The 27,448-nt window shown below is 37.0% G+C and overlaps 1 protein-coding gene across 3 annotated transcripts in view; it reads right to left on the bottom strand.

Moving 5' to 3' along the window:
* LOC139739272 (uncharacterized) overlaps positions 1-23,409 on the bottom strand; it is a 126,070-nt gene extending 102,661 nt beyond the window's left edge. For all 3 annotated transcript variants that reach the window (XR_011711507.1, XM_071649896.1, XM_071649888.1), the window contains exon 1: positions 23,356-23,409. The gene's annotated coding sequence lies outside the window, so the exon portion shown is untranslated. The remainder of the gene's footprint in view (positions 1-23,355) is intronic.
* Positions 23,410-27,448: the final 4,039 nt, after the last annotated feature.

The raw sequence follows: 27,448 nt of genomic DNA on the forward strand, positions 1-27,448 counted from the left end.
CAGAGAGAGAGAGAGAGAATGGGGAGAGTTATAGCTAGTACCTCACAGATTTAGCATAAATCATATATCAGAAGTTTGTGACAAGTCGGTCAACGCTCTTGATGAAATCCAAGCAAGATCACCCGTCAGCAGCCTTGAGATATTTGGGGCATAAAAGGGGAATTTCTTCACCTGGAGTTTATCAACCTCTGGTGTTGCCAAGGTAAGGACTATAGTCCACCTAGTTTCATAAACATTAAAGAAAGCTGAGGGAAAAAATGGCATCAAGTCTCCAGATAATGCACAAGTGCATTTTTGGCAAAAGAATTGATATGTTTTATTCACACAATATGAAAAACTTGATTCATGCTGTACTAGCAAGACTTTCCCCCCTTTCAGACTAGAGAGTTCTTGTATGAATACACAATGTATTGATATACGACGTATGGATATAGCACGTTTTTATGGGTCTGAATGATGTCTTATATTGAAACGTCATATCAATATACGTCGTATATCGAATGATGGTTTGAGCATCGTTTCAAATCATTATCCCATATCCATTCAATGTATATTTGTGTCTGAATGCTCTCATATCCATACATCGTACGAGTAGGCGGGGCTTATTCGCAGCGTGCGCCGAGCTCACGTATCCGCTGTGCGGACTTATAACGGGCGGCTGAAAGAATGATTGTGACGTAATAATGATTTGGCGTGAACTAGCGAACTATAACTGGATGAATCCTAGGCAGAGTACAAACATTATGCGCAAAGCCTGCATAAATTCCATACTGCGCAGGAAAGAGATTCACGTCTACTCAAGAAATATCGCTTGTGCGCTAGGTCTGAATGCTCCGATACGATTATCGTTTTACGGGGTGCTGTGTCTGAATGCTCCGATACAATTATCGTTTTATGGGGTGCTGTGTCTGAATGTTCTCATATCGAAACGTCGTATATCCATACGTTGTATGAATATATGATAACTCGGTGTATCTGAAAGCGCCATTAGATCTAAAGGATCACAGTTCTCATCACAATTCTTTTCTTAAATCATCAAATGATATGCATTTGATATAGACATCACACAAATATCTAAAATGTTGATGGCAATGAAAGTCAACACAAATCCCTCACCCTCCCCCCCCCCCCCCATCATATGCAAAAACACAATAGACCTTATCTTACAGCCATCTCGCTCATGCTGACTGAATTCCCAGTTTCATAGTAGGCCTATTTCTCCTTCATCCTGTGCACAGCATATTACTCCTTTCAATTTCAAATTTTGTGAAAGAGGAAATCATCACTTTGATTTTGTTTGCAAGAGAGATCAACATCCCATAATAGGCACATCCATTCCTTTCCATCACAAAGAGAAAAAAAAAATGTGTGACTAACTTAGGACTTGTCAAATTTTAGACACAATGCTTACATAATCTGTTGTTTTTATTCTATTGGTTCACTCAATCATAGGCTTGGAAAAATGCCTCTGATACCAAGTTCTCAGGATTGCAAGCACACTAATTAAGTTAAAATACATTTGTGAACCAGCATATACTACCCTTTGTTTGTTGTTGTTGTTGTTGTTCTGATTTGTAAGGTATGTGTCATTCAGTTGTGAATGATCGCCTGCCATATTAGCCTAGATTCCATCCTTGTGCATTTGTTTCTCGATATGGTGCTTCCTGTATCATGTAGCATGAGGCACTAATTCCCTATCATTATCTCCATATAATGCCAGCAACTATGAAACTATAGGTAACCTGCTTTCATAGAAACAACACACATTAAGAAATTACATGTATTTGGTGTAGGAAGAATATCAATTAATACCTTGCTAATGGATAGACTAAATATAAATGATGCCTTAAGATATAATCTTTGTTAGCCCCCATCCATTTGGTGAACAGAAGTGAGTGAGCTTATCAAAATGAGACATTCAGTTACAAGAATTTTACCTCAGCTTGACAGAGTCGGCACTCTGTTGCTCTGTTGGATCTTTGAACAGCCCCTTCACTTTATTTCCCACATCATTGGTAGCATACCGGTACAATTCTTCTCTCCACGCCCCAACAACTTCCTTCTATCCCTCTCCCCCATTACCTCAAACGAAACCCAAAGCCGTGACAGCTGAATTTCCCTAATAAGGCCGTCAAACTTGACCTCTCCCCCCTCGCAATGTCTGTCATGTGGCCACAGCTCAGACATTAACACACACCACACGACACCAAAACACACAAACTCACAAACACTCCACAGATATACATACACACAATAGCACACACTGACAAACACACATACAAGATACAACCACAGTACCCTAAAAATACACACGAACACATGCCAGGTATATATACACTTGCAGGTAGACCTTAATCTCAACTACAAAGAAGTCATGCAAGATTTGTGAACTTTTTGATAACTTCAGTTCAACCTGTACTGCATCATACAATACAATCACCTCAAGAAAGTTACCAAAAGTCTGCATGCAAAACCAGAAGGAAACTAACTGTGCAGAACAAATCTTCTTACAAGTTTACAAGCTTGTAATCAGATCTGTGGTTAGGTATAGAAATCTGTCAAAGGAGACATAAAGCAATGTATGCACGCAGACTGTGGTGGTTAGAAAGCATCTGGACAGCATGAATACAGCACTTCAAACTTTCACTTTTGCATCTCAAATCCTCATATGGAAGGATTGTATAATACTATAAAATGATATAAAAAATCACTGATTAAACACAGTGGCAACAAGATATGACCTATGCAAACTACCTTATAATTCTAGCAACATCATTTTACCCAGGTTTCACTTCAGGACAAATATCAATCCAAAATGGAAAATGATATAAAGACTGAAAGATTGAAAAAAAAAGACAGGAGTCTGCCTGCATGAAGGTCATCTTGTTTTCTCTCAAACAATTGCTAAAGAGGTCTTTCAAAATGATGATGTCATGCTAACAGAGAATATCAGCATTGTTTGCCAAGATGTAGTACGAAGACTTGATTTCTGCTGTCATATTAAACACTGCTCCAAAACTGATGCTGAATTATTGTAACTGAGAACAAGTTATGTTCTTGACACATATACTCTATGAAAAATATTATGAGACATTTAATTATGAGACACATTATACTCTATGAGAAAGAGAGAGGGTGGGGTAATTTTCTTGACTCATTTAATCACAGACTGGTCAACTGATGTTTGTTTTTATTGCTTTCTTTAACTGCATAAGAAACAAAAGGTGGATCATGAAAGGACGTGACACCAAATGATTTACTGACAATTTTTCATTACAGAGTTTTTCAACCAGTTGTCTCATGGTGCTGTAGTTTCACTATAATTAAATTCCCCTATTTTCATACAACTGCTTCTCTGCAAAAGGACTTTCTCTTGATGTCAAATCTAATTTCAATTTCATTTTCATATCATTTCAGATCTTGTGTATGATACTAAGGACTGAGTCATCATTGTAGTAAAATTGCAAACCATTCTGACACGGGATATGAAAGTGCCTATCCAGGGTAGGCTATGGGATGTGATGCCACTAGGCCTCAGTGCTGTTTGTGACGCCCAGGCAAGAGACAATAGGAAACCCTGGGCTTCAAATGGAGCAGTATTGATAAATAAAAAGAGATTGGTGCCATGTAACCCACATCAAAAGTAAGACAATAAAAACAAGATCAGTTTTGACTACAACAATGATATTCATCATCATGTCTTATCAATCGCCTCCACGGACAGTCATGCTTCTCGTTACCACCTCCCCCCATCTTTTTTTTTTTTCTGTAGCTGGCTTCACAGCTCATCCTCGCAGATTAGCAAAACAACTTATTCTTAAAATGTGTAAAAGAAACTCACAAACAAATGACTTATAAAAGAAACTCATTTTTCAGCTATTTGAGTTTTTGTGGTAAATACATGCCTGATGGCAAACTTTTGTAATCCACATTCTTCCTAGATACATTTCTCAAAAAAATTTAAGGCAAATCGGGGTCGGTCCAGAAGTCTCTTTTTGACCCTTGTAGCACATTATTGAGGATGAGTGTAGCTTGAAGGTGGGATTCACTTCCACCATGGTGTATGAGTGTTATTGTATGTGTACAACATGTCATGAATTCTGGCACGTAAGCATTAACACAGGCTGCATGTTTAATAAACAGGCTATGGACTTTACGACATTGCTAATGTAGGTAATATCACATGCTCTGTGGAGTCAGCAAAAGGACTCAGTTCAACATATTTGTCAATGTTAACTCTGAAACATGATGATACACAATTATAGATAATCTAATTGTCTGGCACTATTTTTCTTGTCATTATCAATCCATTCCTCCTCAGCCAACCAGTTTTCTCTTCTCTTCCCCGTATGGTTCATGGCAAATGCATATCGTCAATGGGGTGACACTGGAATCACTCTAGTAGATTAATCTTCATATAATCAGTCAAGTGATGTCCTGTCCAAATCCTAGCTGTCTAACCCCTTGTTCAGATGCAAGCCAGTTTACTGTAAAACGAGGAATTTTCGCATGCACTTTAATTTCGCCAATTTCGCGAGCGCCAAGATTCGCGAAATTAAAATGCACGCGAAAGTCTTTGTTTACACTATATACATTGAACGCCAGTGGCACTTGGCAAAAATTTCATGCCACGAAAAAGGCTGTCGGTTCCAATTCGCGAAAAATTCATGCCGCGAATATATCATGTTTTACAGTATACCAAAACTCGATAAAGAAACGACATATAAAGAAACATTGTATAGCCGACAGACCATTCAGATGCTAATTTCGACCGATCTGGAAAACGTCGTACGTTACATATGCGCAATTTTCCACTGCGCGGGTTGTTATGGTCATGACATCACTGCTAGTGAGAGGAATAGGATCACCTCACATAAGCCCCGCCCAGTTATACCGTTCTATGGTCGCCATACGTTCAGACGTACATGGAATGCTGATTTGTTATCAAGTTCTAGTTCGAAACGATGCTCTGTTGTTTTTTTATACATCATTTCGTTAGTCAGCGTTCAGACGTATAAATTCATCGTATAGCTATACTGTTTTGGTATAGCTATAGGCCTACCATTTTAGTATAATTTTTTGCCTCTGAACACCCTGTTACAAGAAGAATGAAGGCACCACATCACATCAAAGGAGGTAATCCCATTTGTAAATGCTTCAGCTGCCATGTTTGTTTTGTTTTTGTTTTTGTTTGTTTTTTCATCTCCTCAACATTTGACGTATTTGAGATACGAGGTTTTGTCACCAAAACAGCGATATGGGTCATCACTACTCTCTTCTCTGCCACCTTGGGCTGATAGACCTTCAAAACGTCTAGGTCATTACACTCTCCTCTTGATAGCAGCAAATGGTCATTGTGTGCTAATCGAAAGACGTGTGGACAAACACACCTCTTGCTCTTGGTAAACAAACCACACCAGTTCACTCCAATGGTCACACCTCAGCCTACTATAATAAGATGAATGTCCTTCACAAGGAAGCTATAGTGGCTAGGTCATCATATGTATCAAAGAGCGTGTTTCTACTGAGCGACGAAAATTCGAGGTGATACCAGCCGATGTGTGGTGATACCGGCCGATGCCGGCCGATACCGGCCGATGCGTGGTGACACCTCGAATTTTTCCTCAGTAGAAACAGATCGGGTAGTGGCCGATGCCGGCTGATGCGAGGCGCTCCGTCGTCCATCTATTGAGGTGGTCGATGCGTGGTGACGCGAAGGACGATTCTCAGTAGAAACACACCGGGTAGCGAAATTCGTGGTGTATCGGACGTCTAGAATTTCTCCCCGCGCTTTTCAATCGGTTCATCGCACACACTCCTTCGACACGTGTACAAAATACATGTGTACACACAGCGACCGTGTTCGCATCATGGTTTGTTTGTACCAACTCGCTTGTGTACGTGTTATAGGCCCTATACGTTACGTTACATGTGAATTGTGGCATTCATCGTCTATTGTTCGCGTGATTAACAGCCTAACTTATTGCATTACTAAGCCCTCATCACTTACTTTGATTTGCTTTGATTTAAAATCGCGAGAGTACCACATTAGTATGTCGCAGCCTTGAGAAAATCTCAACAGCCCCCTCGATCGCGCGTGACCCAGTCTGTGACTTAAAAATACCTGACTTCCGGAATCGCTGCATTTGCACGTCACCTTTGCATCACCTCGTATTTTATCGCTCAGTAGAAACAGCTCGAGTGGTCGTAAAATACGAGGTGCTGCGTTGGACAAAATTCGTGGCGATGCCAGAGATGTGAGGTGCTCTCAGTAGAAACACGCTCAAAGTGTATAAATGGGGTGAGAATTTTGAACGATGTACAATTGCCAATTTTCGTACCTTATGACATTCTTTTCCTTAGAACACGCCAGGATGATCTAAGAAACCAGATTTTTTCATGTCATCTCAAAGATTGGTAAATTTCCTTTCAGGAAATATATGGTTTGGTTGACTTTTGCCTGATATTTTTCATTTCACAAGGACTTAAAGCGTAAAAATACGGTAAAAACGCTATTTTCACAATAATTTTTGTTTTTCAAACTAATGATGTGCATTTTTAATGGTACGTGGCATCTAATATCTGACCATGCTCTGGATCTGACATATCATGGGTATGTACCACAAAATTATAAGAACTTTATGAGCACGTATAAAATTACAGAGAACAATTAAAATATCAAAGTCCTAAACAGACGAACGTCCGTGATGCTTTTATTTCTATCGCTGCTGCAAATTCTACTTTGTTGTCCCAACTGTAACGTATACGAAAATTTGGTGTTCCACCTCATGAACATATCCTGCAAAAATTGTACGTCTGCTGGCTGTACATGGGACGTAATATTCTTTTATGCAAAATTATACTCAGTTTTCGTCACGGACGTGCCTCCGCTATTTTCTAATAAAGATCGTAGCCCATGAAACGTTATTGGCGATATTGTTCTGAGTCGTAATCAACTAAGATCTAGCAACACGATGATATGTTTGTTTTGAGTTTCTGTCCATCCGTTGTCAAATAGGAACCGAAATTACATTTTTAGACGAACCTCCAAGAAAAAAAGAACGTCCGTGATGATTAAAACGTTTTCGAGTGGGACACCATCTTGCTTTGATGGCGAAGGTGCATTTTACCTTTGGCTCTCTAGCCGAGGAGCTGCATGCCATTTTTGGAGCGGACTGAAGTTCGTCCGTAGTTTTTGGACCATGCAATTCACCAAAAACCAAGGAAATAATTAATATTTTCTCTGAAAATTCACCTCCTGATCCCCCTCTGAGCAATACATATGTTGTAAGGATGTCAAATTTCTTATAATTTGCATTGACAATACATTTTCAAATTTTTGAAAGAGTTAGGAAGGCTAGATACTCTCTGCCGATTAGTTATCCGTCCTGGAACATGACCCTAGTAGTAGAACGAACGTCCGTGATAATTCCAGAGAACGTCCGTGACGTATGCAATCCCTCCGATAGGGATAACTTGTCCCGAAAGTGTCCTGTATTCTTTAAAACTTTTGGCTCGAATAGCGACAAATAAAGTTTTACAAAGTAGAAAATGAGTTTAGAACGTTAGTTTCAGAATTTTTAAGGCGTTATGTGATCATGATGAACAGACAATTGAAAATTTACTCGCAATTTTACGCTTGTTTGCCCTCTAATTATACAAAAAACAGCTAAACACTTAAAACAAAGTTATAGGAAAATGGAATTTTGCGTAATCTGTAATTTCTGTGCGTTTAAATTTCTTTCTAATGAGGTTCTGGAGACAATTTGTACTGTTACAGGTTCTGAAAGTTTCGCTCACGGACGTTCTGTCCGAGAAAGGAAATTTCTGACAATTACAAATATATCCCTGCACATAAGATTAATGTTAGTTTAAAATATTACCAAATCACCGAGCCGCTCATACCCGAAAGTGAATAGCGTTCAGCACTCAATTTACCAGTAATAACAAACGGAAAACCTTTTTTTCACGGATGTTCGTTGGTTGAATAAGTCAGTGGATTACATAGTAGGAGAAAGAGGATCAGTGCCACTTTTTAGTGACAGGTGCTCTAAGTGTTTATCTTTTAAGTATGGTAGCTGCCGTCTCAAACAGAACACATTCAGTTTTGGTCTCCATAACGGACGTTCGCTGTAATTGTCATGATATTAAATGCCTTAATTCATTGTTATTTTTCTCTTCATGACGATTTTCTCTCATTCCCTCAGTAGCCTGAACATGCTGCGACCAAACAGAAAACAAAAACAAAACAAAACAAACCAAAACAAATCCGAAAAGTCCTACGCAATCACATTCAAGATAATGACGGAAGAAGTCTGTAATGAGCATGTGTTGAATAAGAAACGGAAAAGTTTTAAAAGGACGTGGAAGCAGTTGAATGAAAATGACTGAGAAACAGAGAAGGGATCGAGCTCCAACACACAGAGAAAAGAATTGTCAGTGCACTCCCGTTATACCAAATTCCTCTGGAAAAGTTTTTGTTTGTTTGTTTATGTTTTGTTTTTTATTCATCGAAATGCCGTCACAAGCGAACAAAAATCATGTAGTATACAATTATTGTCTGATGAAAACACACAAATCCTCTGCTTATCATCACATGGTGTTGTTTTATACTCATCAATGAAAAGCAATATTCATTTGTAATTTTTCCAAGATTTTTTTTTTCATTTTGCATATAAGAGACAGAGAGAGCGTCAATTTGTTTGTGCTTTTGTGCTTACTTTGAAAACACATGTTAAAAAAGTAATGATTAAGAATAGGTTTAAGGTTGCACTTTAATACGTTCGCTCCTCCAAAGATTCGTTACTCCGATGTCCAAAGGTTTGTTATTCCAAAATGGAAAAAAAAATTGTAGTTAATTTAGGAGGTTTGTTATTAGAAATGTTCTTCGAAAAATAGATATTAAGGATCATTATTTTTAGGTCCGTTCTTCTAAAAGTGGAATGGGCCTGATATTCGTTTAGGTGAAAGCAGTTATTATGAGGTTTTGAAATTGGAGGATTTTAGTTGTTAACTTGTTTCTCCACATTTGGATAAGCGAACATAATTTTTCATGTTCCAATTAATAAGCCTTTCGGTTAACCTTCGGAGATTCCTATCATTTACCGAATAAAAAAGCTTCATAATTATACGAACTCTATCAATTTTCCTATTGACAAACTGTATGAATAACGAGCCTCCGAAATGACGCGCTACAAAAGGTTTGTTATAACAAACCGTATTGTATAATATCGAAGTCACAAACATCCATCCAAGTTACATGGACTTATTGTGTCTTGTTATGACGAAACTTCGCAGTATCGAACCTATTATCATTTCTGACTAATATAATAACACAAATTCTCCTCGGTAACAGTGTGTAACACAAGGAGCAAACACAGAGGGATTTCTTCCTAGCGTATTCGTTTGCCCTCCCCAGCTAAACTTCGTATTTCTATAACGGAGCACATTTCTGTTGTTTTTCTATATTAATTCTTTGTCATGATTTTAGCTGTGATCATGTTCGTTATATAAAAAAGCAAATTTTGCATTGTAGACTTTATATAACAAGTTTAGGACCTGAATATTTACTTCATGATAACGAAATTTTGATAAATATATTCGTTCTCAAGGATCGACTACGTCACTGAGATTACACGTACGTTTGTACGTTCATTTACGAGAGATGGAAAAATTGTTTTTTCTTTGATTCCTCAGTATGAGAAGATAAACAAGCTTATATAATTGAGAATTGGTAATATCTATTTAGGATTTTGCAGAGGAGTTTGTTCTCGACATGAAATTGCTGTTTGTTGTGAGTAGAATGCGTTTCCAACTCAAGAGAGCTGCATTGTTCAATATCTTGTTTGTTCCGAACGTCCGTGAGCTACATGCGAACCTCCGTGATGAAAACTATGCTATGTTTGTTGGGTTATAGAGACTGCCCAGATGAGATACATCTTAAAAAGGTATATTATTATTTGGGAGTGAGGATTAAAGTATGGGATAGTGAAATAAGAGGTGAAAATATTGAGTTTCTGTAAAATGCGCGTAAAGTTAAGAAAGTGTTTAACGGAAGAGCAATATTTCCACAGAAATGACGAATTTAGTTAAATCATCAGTTGTCTATCATTACGTACAGGTTAAGAGTACAAGCTTAATATTCTGCAATCACGTACACATGTCTCTTAAGATATTTCGTTAGGATTTTGAACTGAATCAGATCTTTGGAAACTATGTTAAATGGTATTCAAATGTATGTGCAGTACTATTCCTCACGGACGTTCGCTGCTCTGGACATGGTAAACTTCAGCGGTGAATAAAAACTTGTTCCTCTGGGAAAATCCTAGTATAATTGGGTTCATATTAAAGCTTGAGTTATACTCTTTCAGGTAAGATGAATGATTTGGAGAATTTCCTACTTTTTAAATTTTGCCTTGTTTTGGCTCAATTGTACATCGTTCAAAATTCTGACCCATAAATGTTACCTTTCTCTGTACTCTATTAAACCACACTATGAGGTTGGTCTAAGTGATGCCACACTTTAAAACATTAAGGTATAAAGTCAACACTGTTTCTGTTTACCACAGAAACCACACTCCATCCCTTTAATCTCAGGTCATTTAATATACTACTAGTTGGCATAAAGCTATTTATGTCCTTGGCTCCCCACAACTATTCTGTTTCTAGAGGAGTCTTATTTGCAGCATTCAAACACAAAAGTGCGACAGTGTTAACTACAATGTAAACAGCTATACTGAGAATTATAGTAACTTATACCTTTTAACTGAAAATGGTTTATATACTGGGAAGATACCCACCCACCATACCATTCTCTGTTGTGTGGGGTTTTTTAAGAGAAAAATGCTGAATTCAAAACCATGTACTCTGTTTATAGTTATGCCTTTTCAACTTCATATGAAATGACAAGTTCCAACCCATTCTACATTGTCCAAATGAGAGATAGATATCAATTTTCATACACAATGAAATGATATTTGATTCTTCTTACAGTTTAATTATAGATTAAGTAAGTTCCTTGCCTGACACAGAGTTGAGGTGATACAGTATGGTATGTGAAAAGAGTGGGAAAGTAGAATTTTCAAAATCAATCTAGGGTGGCATAAACATATTATGGCATTTATATAAAAAAGCTAGAAAAATACTAAATGTAAAACATCATTTTGCATGTGTGTCAGGGTACTGATCCTCAATTCCTGTATAGGCTTAGACGAATAAACAGAAACATACCACTAGGCATTTTAATATGTCATGACCATTTAATGTATAGACTTCTGATTGATTGTGAGGTTTGTGAGAAAAGCCATCGATTTACAAACCATTTCTGTCTTACAAACAAATGCAATCATCCACAACAAAAGATTTAATAGAAGCATCAAACTAACACAAACTGATGTAACAATACACTAATTACCCATCATATCCTTCATCAAAAAAAGTTATAATAATATCAAGCAGAAAAAGACAGATCTTATCTAAAGAAAATCTGATTTACTTCTTCCTGTGTGGAGTGAACAATTGAATTCAAGCGTTTGTTTGCCGTCACTGCATGGTACTGCATCAAAAGGGAAACGAAAAGGCGCCGACTAACAGATGAGAATAACAGCCCCGAGAATGACTGGGTGTCAAAACATGATTATCCAATGATTTGGAAAAGGAAGATAAATATGCCTCTATTTGTCAGTCTCCATTCCACCGAAATCAATGGCAGAACAATTGTCACACCCCATTTGAAGAGCTACGAACTGGACATAGACTGCCGACATACCCTTATACTTTGTTGTGGCTAGCCCAGTGGTCATTCTGAAAATTGCAATTACAGTTGTTGTTTTTTCAAGAAACATAAAACAGACACAAATCAGCAAAATGGTCATAGGATCTTTGGCAATTTGGTGAACAATGTCTTGATTGACAACTATAAATCCTAAACATGCTGAAACTGAGGAAAATATTTCATAAAACTAAAAACTCATGCACAGGCTGCAAGATCACAGGCTGTTCCTTTTGTGGATCATGCATGTTTAAGTTGTAGCTTTGCAAGGCTTGAATCAACCAAAACCTGCTCCACATTACCTGTCTATTTCCAGACACCGAACCAAGAGTATTTTCCTTTGAACATACCTGATCCCACTTTAGTGAGCCTGATTACACCTCTCTCATTGTTGAGGGACCAGGCTTTTTGGAAACAGCATCCATTCGAGGGCACTTGTAATTTTCTGCACACAAAAGGTGGCTAAGGGGGGAGGGACAACAATCTCGTTCAACACAAAGGACTCCTCACTTGGAGCAATAATAGCCTGTCTAAAGAGTTTGCAAAGACGATATGCAGTCAGTAAACTTCCAGCAAAAACATACCACAACACGTGATGCATGATTTTCACAATTTTTGTATGATAACTATCTTGCACCCCTACAACTATCAAATATGGTGTTGACTACTGTAAAACGAGGAATGTTCACATGTGCATTCTAATTTTGTGAATTTTGTGAGAGCCAAGATTTGTGAAATTATAATGGACATGAAAGTTCTCGTCTACACTATATACATTGAAAGCCAGAGGCAATTTGCGAAAATTTCATGCCGCAAAAATATCTTGTGTTACAGTGCAGTCATTTACAAGAATGGATCTTATACATTTCCTTCTCTGATAACAGAAGTTGGAGATGTAATATTTTACACTAGATGTAGTTTTCACTGAGGTCAGACAATAAAATGTCAAAATGAAATACCCCCCCCCCCCCCCCCGCATGCAATTATTTCAAAATGACTGGAATTTTTCATAACAGTTCCCCATTTTGACAAACTCACATATTTCTCACAAAATTGTCCAATTTGGAAAGAAAGAGCACATACATGATGCAGCAGGATTTCACATGAAAAGATGGAATATGAATGATGGTTGGAGAATGAATACTTGGGCAAAAAAAAAAAAAAAAAAAAAACTTTTGTGACTGGGATGATTGATATAACTGAATTCAAATTTCTGTGCCAGACATTCCAGAACAGAACAGTAACACTGCCAGTGGTTATTGTACCTTCATGGCCATCTGTAGTGGAATTGCCATGCCATTGAAGCTAAATTCAGACAGTATAATCCTCACTATAAAGTGAACAACCACTGCCCTATACAATAGTCCACTCCTTTGTGTTAGACAGTGGCTTTTGTTCCCAGTGAAAACGTCATTGCACAAACAGATGTATTACTCATCCATGGTCCATGCTCATCCAAAACTCTCTCAATCAAATATTGTAAATCTAGGCTGGCCTTGTTCCATTTAATTTCATGATAAACACCAAGGTGACAAAGGAAACAAAATGGAAATGACTAAAACCAAAACATTTTTGAAGCCCCCTTTTTATGCCACATTCACAGAGTACACTGCCATATTGCTACGAGAGGTTCATGGCTTTTAGAGACTATTGAGATCTTTCACACAGTGATTGTATCAGAAGTTGAAAAGTTCTTTGCTCTTGATAATACCATGACAGTTTACATAACCTCAATGTTCTCAATTGATAAAGATCTGGAGTGCGATGGCATTACAGTTCAAAGAATTTTTGTACATCTTCTGGTACAACAAATGGTGGGAAGATATCAGATTTCTTTACATTGTGATCCACACTGGTAGGACCTATACACCAACTTATTTCTTCATTATGCCTATTTCTCTCTCTTTTCATTATGTAGACCCATGAATTAGTGGTTATGCCTAATTGTAGTAGTATTCTGGGAATGCTGTGAATATGAAATTTGAATGTTTTAATGCCATATTTGTTGACAAAAATCTTTGCTGAGATTATGACTTATCACTACAGGAAAGTAATGTAGATTAAAATGTTCAAGCATATATATCAGAGTTAAGCACAAGAACAAATCTATGGATTATCAGCCAATGCCAATTGCACTCAGCGTAATAAATCTCTCGGGTGACTTCTAACCTATAAAGTAAAGAATTAATTTTGCCGTGGAAATTATCACCCTGTCTACAGGTTCACTGCTATATCAAAACTCATCCATCAATTATTTCATACACTGTTACTAGTACACAGTTAAAACAGTCATTGTTACATATCATATGAACTCTAGGCTTTTCTAAAATTTGATTAGTTTTCAGTTGCACTGTTTGTCATATTTCTCTTAATTGTCATTATCAAATTCTTCGTGCCAAGCAAGCATAATATGGCAAAACAAAACAAATGAGGCTACTTGCGATCAAATTCATGTTTACATTTTGATACAATGTGAGAGCTGTTATCAAGCCTAGTTATCTATTTCAAGTACATCTCTGCTCACACAGCTTTCCATGATACTGTAATCTACCCTGTTATATAACACATTGCAGCTATCATTCTTGCAGTTTTGTGCTGTTGGCAGAAGAGCAGAAGAATGAATTTCCAATTCAAGAAATAAATATTAAATACTCAACCCCTTTTGCTTCTTCATAATGATGTAAATAATGAGAATAGCTTTAGTAGCTCCCATCTAGATTGTTTTTGATTTAGAGAAATAGGCCTATAGAACAAATGAAATGATCAGTGGTAAATATCCAGAAAGTTAATGAAATTGGTTAAAATCATGAAACTCAAAAGGGGTAGGCCTATGAAAATACAAAGGATGCAATTACACTGAGATGGTATGTCACTGTTTTGTAAGTGTGAAAGAATGTCACATTCAATTTGAATGCTTCCAACATGAAAAATATGTCTATTTTTCTAGAATTGTGCAAGACATGGATGGAAACATCAAAAAAGTAACACACCATAATTACAAAACTGCTAGGAAAATATCAATTCTTTATTGACCATTCTCTTCACATGTGTCATCCCATAAGATCAGATATGGGGGGGGGGAGCGGAGGGTTAATTAATTTTCCTTACTTGGAGGGGGATGAATGCTGTTTACTGGAGTGGGGATAGGGTGGTACAATGTAAGTGTGCCTTTTGCCAGGAATGTTCCTCATAACATAAAATCAAACTGAAAGGGGAAAAATCTCATGATTAGCTTTCTTGATAAAGGTTCAAACTCACAAATCACTTACCTAGAGATGGCAATGGTTGGAAGAATATACTAACATGTATGTTGATAGCAGCCATCGAAATACTAAAATCTTTTCCGCACCTCTTACAATATAATCATACTCTGTGAAATGGGAACCATTAGGACACACAATGCACTGAACACCCACACATACTAACTCAGAGCTCAATGGCGTGTTCCATTTTCACACCAGCCATGGTTGTGGTACCAGTATCCCTTGTAGCAAAATATAAGCAGGTTTCTCCCACAATTCTATTCAAAAGTTGCATGTTTAGGCTTTCCTCTTTAGCATCAAAGATTTTAAAAAAATGCAGGAAAACAAACAAACAAACGAGCAGAAAATGAGTCATCATCAGTACTGGCAATTTTGGAATGATACCAAATCTAAAACTCCCTGGAGACCCTATATTCACAGGAAAATACAGTCAACAGTCTGAAGGAAAAGCCCTGTTAGTACACTGTGTGTAGATACAAACAAACAAACACTACACTATATCCCCAATGTGCCATAAATCCTATACTTTGATATTCCCCCAATGCAAATATCAAATTCATCAATCAAACATTTGCTGACATTTATACACCTATAAACTGCTCCCTAAATTTCATAGTGTTCTCAATTTCCCATGTTCCATCCCATGATATCAAATAAAATGTTAGGTTACTACCGAGGGGAAAGAGTTATTGATATGAATATCAAATCAGACAGTAAAAGTTAAAAAAGAAACGTGATCTCTATCACATTCACGATCCAATTCAAAGGCTGGAATTTATAATTGTATCCTAACAAACTTCTAACACATGTTCAAAAAGTATCAATGGCTTTTCCAAAGATATTTGACATAATTTAATGTCTTTGCCATCAAGGTTCTAATCATACAGGCTGGGCTCAAAGAACTTTGAAAGACCCTTCCTGTGATACCACCTCATAAATGGCTGAAGATGAACAAAAAAGAAATCATAGTTTAAAGAAAAAACACTGACTTAAAGGGAAAAACTGATCTCGTGAAGTTCAGATGATGACAGTTCCATTCCATCTAACAAGATCTACTGTGATCTTTTACCTCATTATGGTGAATCAGGCTGTCCGTAAGGTTGGACTCACTGAAGAAACTAATGCTATGGAATATGTACAGATACCCATTTCATCACAGTTTTATGTCCATAAAAGGAACATGTGTCCACAGCTCCAGCTTATGGATTGACCACTGCATCTAGGCTGAAGGGACTCTTGAATATCACTGACCATTTTTGTAGTATAGACACAAACTTTTCATACATATGAGCCTAATGGAAGAATTCCCATTCAATATCACCAGCAACTTGAAACAATCCCATATTGGTTATCATCACAATATCAAATAATTTTGGAACATTATCTGCATTGAAAACAATGACCAGCCTTTGGCAATTATATCACAATCATCAATAAAAAAATCTATAAATCATGAAATTACAGAGCACCATATCATATTACAAAATCATAAGAGGTAAACACGCATCCATAATATCCTTTTCCTGGAAGACAATAAATGGACACCAATTAATAGAACTTGCCCTCTATTGAAACTTTGCTAACTGAGTTCAAATAATGGATTTACCAAACCACAATGTATATGATGCCTCATGATCAAGCAGCGATGTAAAGCCAAATGACATAACGCATAATATATATATAGGACAGTATGAACTGGTATTCAGTTTTCATAAGCTCACAGCATGTTGATGTCCACTACTATCACAGGTCCTACATGCAAATGAGACGCTAGAATGTCATCATCTCGCAACTCTCTAACAGAATCAAGTACAAATATAATATTTGTTCTGGTGAGAAAAAAAAAATATGTCTTTTATTTAGTGATTATATCTTGAAATTTATTCATCACTGCTAAATCATTACAACTAGATTATTTTGCTACAAATTGTGTGTACTAAAAAGGGAGCATGCATGCAAGCAAATGGAAAAGTTTGTGAGGAAACAAAATCATCACCTAAAATATTTTTCATACGTTTATGTGGTACACATAATGCAATAGACTCACTGATTACTGTAAAAGTGGAAATTTTCATGGTGTTGAAATTTTCGCGCATTTCACGCAATCAGAAACTAGCGCGAAAATAAAAGCACGCAAATATTTTAGCTGCCACATGTTCCTGTAATTTGATGTCTTGATACCACGGAATTAAAAACATGCGAAACTCTTCTTATTTGGCTGAGCGTGAAAAATTAGTCGCACGAAATATCCACTTTTACAGGAGTAATTACAAATATAGCTCATAGCAAGCAATGAAGTCCTAACACAAGTGATGACTGAAATATTCAATGTTGGTTTCATTTTGCACAAGCTACATAGTAAAAAGAAAATCTGCACATGAGTATGCCCTCCAGTATCACTGTGTGACAGCTTGCTCTAAAACCCTGTAGGTTTGTAAACTTCAGAGAACATGATGATGCTGGTACATAATATATAAGAATGAAACACAGAGGACAATCACTGTGTATGCATTGTAATGCACAAAATGAAAGACCTTGCCCCATAACACTTACAAATCAGCTACAACACAACCAACAAATTCAATTACTGAGTTCAAATTCCACATCACTGTAGGAATGCCAGATTGAACTCTGGGTAATCCGGAATCCTGGTTTTGACAAGGGGCTATTGGATGCTCGCAACCTTTTTTTTTCCTTCCTCCCTTTTCACCAGCAACAGAAATGTAAAGTTGCTTGTTAATTCCTATTTTCTTCTTTACTTTACTCTTTTATTTCATTATGCATATATACACAGCCCCAACAGAGAACACATTAGTAGAGCTAATGCAACTCATAAAAAGCTCTGGTTAATTTCACTGGAATGCAAGAAATGCTAACCCTAGCCATCACGTAACTCTGTTACCCCAACATGGGGCAATTGCTTACACTATGAAGCACTGCTGAAGTTGGTGGCATTTATTAGTGGAGAAATGTGTAATTACTGTTATTCAACTAGCAACGCTATGAGTGAGCTCTGTCATCAAAGCTGCATCAATGTCGGTCATTTGGTTATATTCTAGAATGTTATGTAATACAGTTCAATGTTGGAATGAATACAAATAGATATAGGCCTCCACTTTTGCCAGATGAGAATGAAAAAAAAAAGAAGTTTAATCAGTAAAACATCAAATGATACAAAACCATTATGGATATCACTGGTGGTAATGCTCAATGATCAGCTATACATGCATCTGTTGTACAACTTTTTACAAAATTTGATTACAACTTGCAAGAAATAAAATTATTTTACATATCAAACACATTTCCATATACATGATGTAATACCACCATTAGGCCTACCTAATGTTATGAAGACTACTAAAGTCCCTCACACTCTATCTTTGAAATGATAGAAAAGGACAGTACAATATTACAGAAGTTATTAGTGGAAAGCATTGACAAAACTTGCAGATACTTTTTACATAAAGATGGAATACTGCAACAAAACAATGTCTGCAAACTGTATGAAAAATTCTTATCTCTGACAGTTACATAACATAAGGTTTAACTATTCTACTCTGGTTTATGAGTCTTTATTAAGCATGGAATGTGCCACATGGCAACACCCTTTACTTCAATTGAATCTCATTGTAAGTTAGTATTAATGATTTAGATTCCATTTGGGATATGTCAATGTATGTTCATTCTTTGGACTAACATTTCCAATTATAATGTTAAACTGATAATTTGCTATGTATCATTCGATTCTTAAAGGTCTCTTGATAAATTTCTCAGTTCATTTCCAGCTTAAAGCAATGCAGACAATGTACGCTCTTTGTCAGCTGTAGAATTACTATGAAGATTTCTGTGTGTGCTGTCTGTACCTTCATAGGCTCTACTGTTTGTAGTCAGTAAGCGTATGCTCTATATTGATGGTATAAGAGCTGTGCATGCATTGTAACCCTCACTTTAATATGAACTTGTCAGTTTCTTAAGGGCTCTAAAGCTGAAGGCAGTCTCTGATTTCATTCAATGATTCCTGAACAGCCTCTTCAAAATGCTTGTGGCAGGTGTAGCAAGTGAAACACAATCCATTTTCCGGAACGCCTACCGCACCTTCATAAACATGTGGATTGGGAGAGCAGCAATTGTAGAACACAAAGGTGAAAGTTTGAGGTAAATTGGACAACCCGTTCAAAAGTTATGTATTTTGGAAGTTTCAGTTCCGTGATCGCTGGATGTGAAGACTACTACAGCTTGTGATGTCATATGTATACAACGATATAAAGAAACTATAAAGAAAATTCAACATATTTTCACTTTTTTCACATAATAGAAGAGCACATGACTTGCCTCTTTCAGAAGGCAGGGGGTGTATATTACCCTTAACATATGCCATTTACAAGTTTAGGGAATGCATACTTTTTTCCAAAAAAAAAAAAAAAGTGGAATTCTTTTTATACTTTCCTTATATCGTTCTACGCATGTGACTTCATCAATTGCAGTAGTCTCCTCATCCAGCAGTGACTTCACAAAAACGTTAAAAATTCATACCTTTTGAACGGATTGTCCAATTTTCCTCAAACTTTCACTGATGTGTTCCACTTATATTGCTGCATTTTCTCAATCCACATGTCATGAAGGTGAACTTGTCCTTTAAGCATAATAAGGCAGGTCTTATACGATTTGTTCTGGAAAGAGAGATTAGATCAACCAACACTGAAGAAGCCATTGAAACATTGTGGATATAAGTCAACAGGCTCTTGAAGTTGATTTCATTGGTCTGAGCAGGGAGGTGGGATCTTCCCACCTCCCTGGTCTGAGTCCACTGTCAGCAACCATTGTGCCCTATAGGGTAAGACACACTCTATATTCTTTAATATCATCCTGGTTCTTCAAAGGGAATGTAAAGCCATCAGTCATGTGGCAACTTGCTCATAAGCATTAAGTGCTTCCTGTAGAAGCCACCATAAAATACATCTAAACATTCACATTCTCAAACTTACAGATCATGAGAGATCAGCTACTGTATCCATTCAGACTACTGATGACAAAATTCATGTTTGAACAAAATGCTGGTACTAGCTCTTGGAAAATAAATGAATGAGTAAAGATAAGCAGGTGAAAGAGGTACTAAAAGCACAGCACATTTCAGAAAAGTGCATAACATTGCAATTGTATATATGCTGGCACATGTACAATCTTGCTATCTAAAAACAGAGGTATCATGGGATATTAGTACAGTATGCAGTCTACACTCAGTATCACCACACAATTTTTCTATACAAGTGTCTCAAAATTCAACAATAACTATTTTGCATCGCATTGTCAACTAATGTAAAAAGTTTGTTCCATCATGAAACATATCTTTTACATTAGTTGATAACAGACCCTGTCCTTGATTTCTGATGTTTTATTTCACATATCAACACATGCTTGGCTTTTTTGGATTTATAACTGCATTAAGTAAAGCACAGATCAACTGTACAGCAAATCTATTCATTATGATATTAGATATATAAATCATAATTTTTCTTGATTCTAAATGACTTTTTGAGTCAGATTCATTTTATTCTGTAAAATATGCTGAATAACTTTCTCAGGGCTCACTTGCTTTGAATAATATAATGGATTGCCATAAAGAAACAAAAATATCATCACTGTAGCATCGTTTCTCTGACTCAAATTATAATGGGTTCACAAAGATTTACCAACAAGGAAGATTTGTGAAGACCACGGCAACATTTGAGAGATCTACCTTCTTCTCTACTTGAACAAGAAAGTATCATCCAATTATGACTTTGGTATGAATAACAACAAATGTCTATGTTTGCATTACACTCCTGGCCATAAAAACCTAAAAAAAAAAAATGAAGAAACAAATCACGAAATAGGCTCAAAAGTTGGTGTTTAAATCCATACGCTTCAGACTAAATAAAACCAAAAATCATATGAATTGCTACTGTAGGCACATAACTATGCCTGCCTTGTGTTCAAGGAAAATCAATCTCAAGGAGACAGCATTCTTGATGGACTCTAGTGAATTCCAAGTAATAGATCTTAAGGATGATCTTGAGTAAAATCGAACAAGCTTTTCTGAGAAAAGTGTAATCTCAGTTCTAAATGCCAGTAGGTTGGACAAGGATATATCTTGCTGTGACCTGGAGTGTGTCAATCCAAGGATGCCTAGTACCTCCTTGGTCAATCTTTATAATACTGCTGTACCATTGCTAGCAGACAATGTCCGGGTCAGCATTTCCCTCAACATTCATAAATTAACTTACCATTTTCCTTGAATCTTTATGAATGTATTAACCTCTCTTTCTTTGAAAATTCAATAGAATACAATGCCTCTGATATACTTGAGACATGCAGAAAATCTGTTTAAGGAATTGAGTATATCAATGACATCTTACAAATAAAAAAGTTAGCAAGTTTTGCAATTTCATCATAAGGACAAACTTTTTTCTCTGACCACTTGTCAATGTAGTACAATGGCAAATGGGTCACAGTATCAGACATTTGGCCTCTAACCGAAAAGGTATCATTACTGTCCATTGCAGCAAATTCCAGGAGAGGTCTTGAAACTGGACACAGAGGAAATGTGGACAAACACAATATTTAGCCAGATGCCTCCTTGGCCAGATAAAGGGTCAAGTTGGTGAATGAAATACACTGCTCATTCATGTCCGTCTGCTGGGACATGGTGTCTAGACCTGGTAATCAAGAGGGTCAGCTGCCACCTGGCATTTTAAGGTCATAAGGAGTTTTACATTTAGTTTTTTTTTTAATGTAAAAATATGAGGTAGAAAGTACAATGCTATGGAGATGCCAGATGAGTATTTCTAAATATCACATCTGTACAGGGCACTTTATTATGAGGCAAAATATATCTCCATTTTGACAATCCCTTGCCCAGCAAATCAAAGACAAACAAACATGTTGTATGCCAGGGTTAAGAAAACAATAAAATCTCATTTCATTTCATTTATTAATGAAATGACAAAATGAAGTTAAAAAGAAGAATATATTCTAGAAATCTAACAATTCTGAATTATGTGATTTAGAGCTACATATTCCATTCCAAATAATTATAGCAAATGATTTTTTTGGGGGGTATTTCTCATTCCAAAAGCCAAGAAGTACCACGGGCCTATAGAGTTTATGAAAATTTAGGGAAATTCACATGCTGTAATCTATTCTACAAAAATTGTTTATATTCTATATTCTTATGATTTTTTTCTGGGAAATATGAAATTGTGATTTCAAATCAACGAAGAACAATCAAATTTTTCTTGTTACAAAACTTCTTCAGGTAGTCTTTATATATACAATGGTGGAACAACAAACCAGTAAAACAGATAATAATAGACTATAGTTTCATCATAATTATGATGATGGTATGTTTTCTGCTCTGACATTTTTACTAGCACAAACATTAAAATATGTCATCAAAAGCGAACATGTTTGCTATCATGATTTCCTTTGTCATGAAAACTAGTTTATCAATGTGTAAATATATAATTCATCAAAATAAAGTTTGTCTCTGCATTTGGATCAATGGTGTTGTCACTTATCTTACACCAGGTGTTACTTTATTCCTTATAGTTAATACCCAACATACAATAAAACATAACTTTTAAAAAACTTTTTACTATGAATTTGACATATACTGTCCAAGACAAATAATGTAAGCTTATATGATGAATAATGACAATTAACAGTACACACTCCCCTAGTAACGAACACTTGTTATAAATAACTAAAATTCCAACTACAACGAAGTGAAAATCCAGGGCACAACATTATCCACTCTTTGTATTTTTATTGTTTACTTGTTCAGTTAAACGAAATTTCGATATAACGAAAGTACACATTCGTTGTATTGAAAACGGGAGTCCACGTATGGAGTCACCAACAGATTTGACATCAAAAGAAGATTTGCAACAGGGTACATGATTTCAGACTGGGGACTTCAGCAACCATCAACATTAATATAGCTCCAAAACACTTTTTTTTTAAATCAATCACACAAAGTTTAGGACATGGGAATAACATCAATGACACTTTCCATGACGTGATTACCAAGGAAAACGTACACGATATTCATCATGGAAAGTCGACAGCCAATGATCTGATCCTCACGAAGAACGCAGTGAAGCGCTGATCGAAACGAACTGGCCCTGCAACATGCGAGATAAACATGTGAACGATAGCACAGCTAGTTAACTACCAAGCACATCGCAGCACAGTCATTGGTATTGCTGCTTGTTCTGGACACAAACTACAAATTACAGTTTTCGGAGATAATATAATATACCTCTTAGTAAGGGGAAAACTTACCGTGCCATATGTAGGATGATTGTGTAAAGAGAACGTTTTACTCATTAAAAGTTTGGTATTAGCAGACACTGGTCTCACATAGCGAACTCCTCGAATTCTTATTGACTGACAACTTTTTCAACGCACTTGACTGGTAGATCTCGATCCTCATCTCTCGCAGTAGGGGTGTGTATCGCACTCGCGGATCTGTGTAGATACATCGCTTATCACGAGTGTGCGACGGGACGGGAGTTGTTTCCCCGGATCCTGAAACGTATTTTTCGTACCTTGGTCCCGATTCTACCACACGATAGGATGAGATACCAAAATGGGGAACGGGTTGGCGTTAGTTGGTGTTACCTGCATCTGAAATACCTAAGTAATTTAATTTTCTTCACGGGCGGTTGTGCTACTCTGTATAATGTACCAGTTATAGGTTTGTAAGTGATGACACCAAGCGAACACACCTGTTGTGAATATAACGAAAGGGAAGTTGGATGGGGGTGGGAGGCCCGGGTGGGTTGAAGGGGTGAGAAGAAGCGATGCTCAGGGCATCGATTTGGCATCTTGGCAGAAGTGCTAAAAGTTTGTGGTTGTGAAATGTTGGTGGTTGTGAGATGTTGGTAGCTGTGGTTGCGGGCATGGTATCGGTTGTGGTAGCTGCTGAGGCCAGTGGCGATAACAGAGAACAAGGTTCATGTGGTAGTCTCCACGACAAATACGATGCGATGTTTCGGTGATGAAGTTTGGATTGGATTCTTGTGCGCTTTGTGTAAGCGTTGTTAATTCAATTAATTGAACTGACAGCAAATCACACTGTCGCATTGATACACAGAGAGTATCTATGGTTGAGGCAATGTGAGTGCAAGAATACGGTACGTGACATAGTTTAAATTCACTTTGTGTTCCATATTAATTCCTTTTATTTCCTTTTCCACTGTAACATAGAAGCTTGCGGTGAGTCCGACTTGCATCTTCCATGCAGAAGCCTACATCTGGGCAATACTTTTAGGACAATCAGTTCACTAATTATGTTTGGACTTTCTTACAAGTTTTGCAATGGAGTCTTTATAGTATTGCAGTATGCTAAATCTGGATGACGATTTGCCAAAGAAAGTTTGCAGGGGAAAAAAAAAAGAAAAATATAGATAAGGAAAGATTTGGGGATCGTAGGCTGGAAAAGAAAACTTCAGAAAAAAAAAATCACGGAAAAATAATCTCACGCCTAGAATGTATGATGATGGAAATACCACAAACAAGTGCCATCGCAGCGCGCGAGCGCACAACACCCTCCCCCCCCCCCCACACACACACAAATAGAAAAACAAATAAACAAAAAATAGAAAAACAAATAAACAAACAATATCATTACTAAAATCCCTCACTCGAGAATATTAAACCAGGCACCAGTTGTAACTGTGAACGGTGACAAAACACCGTACGCCCACCTTGTCAGATCCAGCAAAGTGTTGATACTATTGTTAGCTTTGTTCGGTTCCCCTATATACGTACATAATTATACCCACTGTTATTCTATGTTCTATTAATATGTTCCATTGGTGAATACTCTCCCCTACCCACAAACTGAATCTAATCATTTTCAAATTGATCTTGTCATTGCATCATTCCTTCTCGATCCTGAAAATTTTCATCGCGCGATTTAAATCAGGCAACATCAGATGACTAAAGACTGCTAAGTGGCTCATTCATGTAAAAATGAGTATCATACTCACTTTTTTAACCAAAAAAAAAAAAAAAAAAAAAGGAAAGCGGGGTTCACTGAGTGGGGCCAAAGATCCCGTTTGCTATCAAAATCAAAATTAAGACGTCTCGACATTCTGTGAGTGGTCAGGACAAAGAGAGAACGTGATTAAATTTGTTTTGCCTTTACGTCTGCAAGAGAAATAATTTTGCTAGCTTCATAACGCCGCCATCGCGCCACCGAGGAGGAGATTTTTGTTTGTTTGTTTGCCTGCTTTTTTGCTTGTTTGCTTGCTTGTTTGCTTGTTCGCTTGGTTTTTTCCAAACCATCAGATATTATGCCCGCGCCCATGAGCCTGATCATGAATCACATACGGCTGTCGTGGTCGAGACTCCGCAGTGAACTGCGAGCAAAATGCAACGAAAGGTGGCGCTCTTTCCCTAGCTTCTTCACTCGCTTTACCGTCAGAGCTAAACGTCTCGGCGGACTGGAATCATCTCTCTCAACATAACCACTGTTATTTCTCCTTTTCTAGTAATTTTAGAACAAATCTTCTCATAAACATAAAACGATTCCCTCCACTAATCTTGTATCTCTGCTGGTAATATAAAGTTTCCAAAATGGTGTCAGTATATAAGAAATACATATTCATCTTTCTTTCATGTTGTACATGTATAACGGTGTATCAATATACATGTACAATGTACTTTTTTTAGTTCAAAGAACATGTATACCGGCAGGCCTAATTTTACATAATACTTCATATTTTTACGTTTTCTGATACACATGGCTGGCGACTCTTTATTATATCAATGGTACTATCATTATTACTTTTGTTATCATATAGGTGTAGTCATTTATCATTAGACAGACCACTTATTCTTTTGAAACTTATTTCACTGTGCATAATGTTAACTTTCCTTGTTTTCATTTACGTCAACCCGACTAAGGAAGAGATTATTCTTTAGATTCACTCACCACTGTCCCTTGATTGTCCCTTGACCCCTTTACTCTCCTTTTTCTAGGGTCTTCTTCCACCAAACAAAAGTCCTTTCAAGGACTACATACACATGGTGTTACACTGCAAACCTCTCTTCCTTATTTACATCACCACGCAAACTTTCAAACAACACATCACTCACTATAACTGCCCCATCAGTGCATACTCATTATCTTACCTTCTACAGCCATGGGTCCTCCGCAGAAGAGGAACGGACGAGAAAATGAGTAGGATTAAACTTTGTAGGTCAACTTGTTCAGAAAGAGAAAGATTATAGGTTACATTATAAAGATGAGCCAAGTTGAGGTTTGAAGGACAAGAAGATGTATTGTATAAAGCCTGACTTTTTTTTTTTAGTTCTAACATCAGCTATACCTCTCGTCCTGACATATGACAATTCCCAACAACTTCTTCTCCATCTTTGTCATCCACACTTGACCGTTTTCATGGTAATATATCTTTTTGTAAAGAATGCTATATGAGCACGTTGAAATTGAGTTGCCAATGAAATGCAAAAAATATCTATCTACTAGTGTTAAATCGTAACACATGTACAGTCACCCTAGCCCAAGTCAAACCAAAGCAGCCAGAGAAAATCCATAAATGAATTTCGACTAACACAATAGAATTTAAACAGGTTTATATCAACCCAGGGAGAATTTTTCTTCCACTGAGCAAAGTTTTCGACTTGTGGGAGGATGACTTAAGCATGGTCAACTGTACAGTAATGGAAACTTAGTGTCAAGACTAATTTGGAACCAATTGGAAGAACATATATTTCAAATGACATTCATACAGTACAGTGCACTCCCGTTATAACGAACACGGTTATGACTAAAATCCGGTTACAGGGAAGTAGAAATTAAGCCCGCAAAATTATCAGCTCTATGTATTCTTATTTTTAATTTTTTCGGTCATAACAAAATTTTGATATGACGAAAGAAAACTGCCGGTCCCAAGGACTTCGTTATAATAGGAGTCCACTGTACACAGTGGAACCTTGTTATGAAGAGGTTAGATATAGCAAAACCCTCTAATACAGTGTAATACATTGTACATAATGTGATTTGCAGGTCCCAACCTGATAAGTGCACTCTCATTATTGACTTAAGTCGGGTAGTATTCCCGAGATCCATGGATGATGTCCCTCCAGCGCTCTCTGTTCTCCATTACACTGGCAATGTCCTTTGTGTCATGCAGACCAGTGTCATTTCTAAGTGTGTCTACATATGTGCGTCGAGGCCGCCCGCGTCTTGCTCTCCCATGTAGTGGTTCCCATAGTAAAACTGTGTGTAGTGTTAGCTCAGGGTGTCTTTGGGCGTGTCCAGCGAACTCTCATTATAATGATAATAATAATAAAGTACATTTATAATGCACCGTATCCATCATTACTGACAATGAATAATGAACAT

Source organism: Diadema antillarum, unplaced genomic scaffold, assembly GCF_040938485.1.
Source record: "Diadema antillarum isolate AM-2024a unplaced genomic scaffold, OU_Dant_1.0 scf00000029, whole genome shotgun sequence".
NCBI lineage: Eukaryota > Metazoa > Echinodermata > Echinoidea > Diadematoida > Diadematidae > Diadema > Diadema antillarum.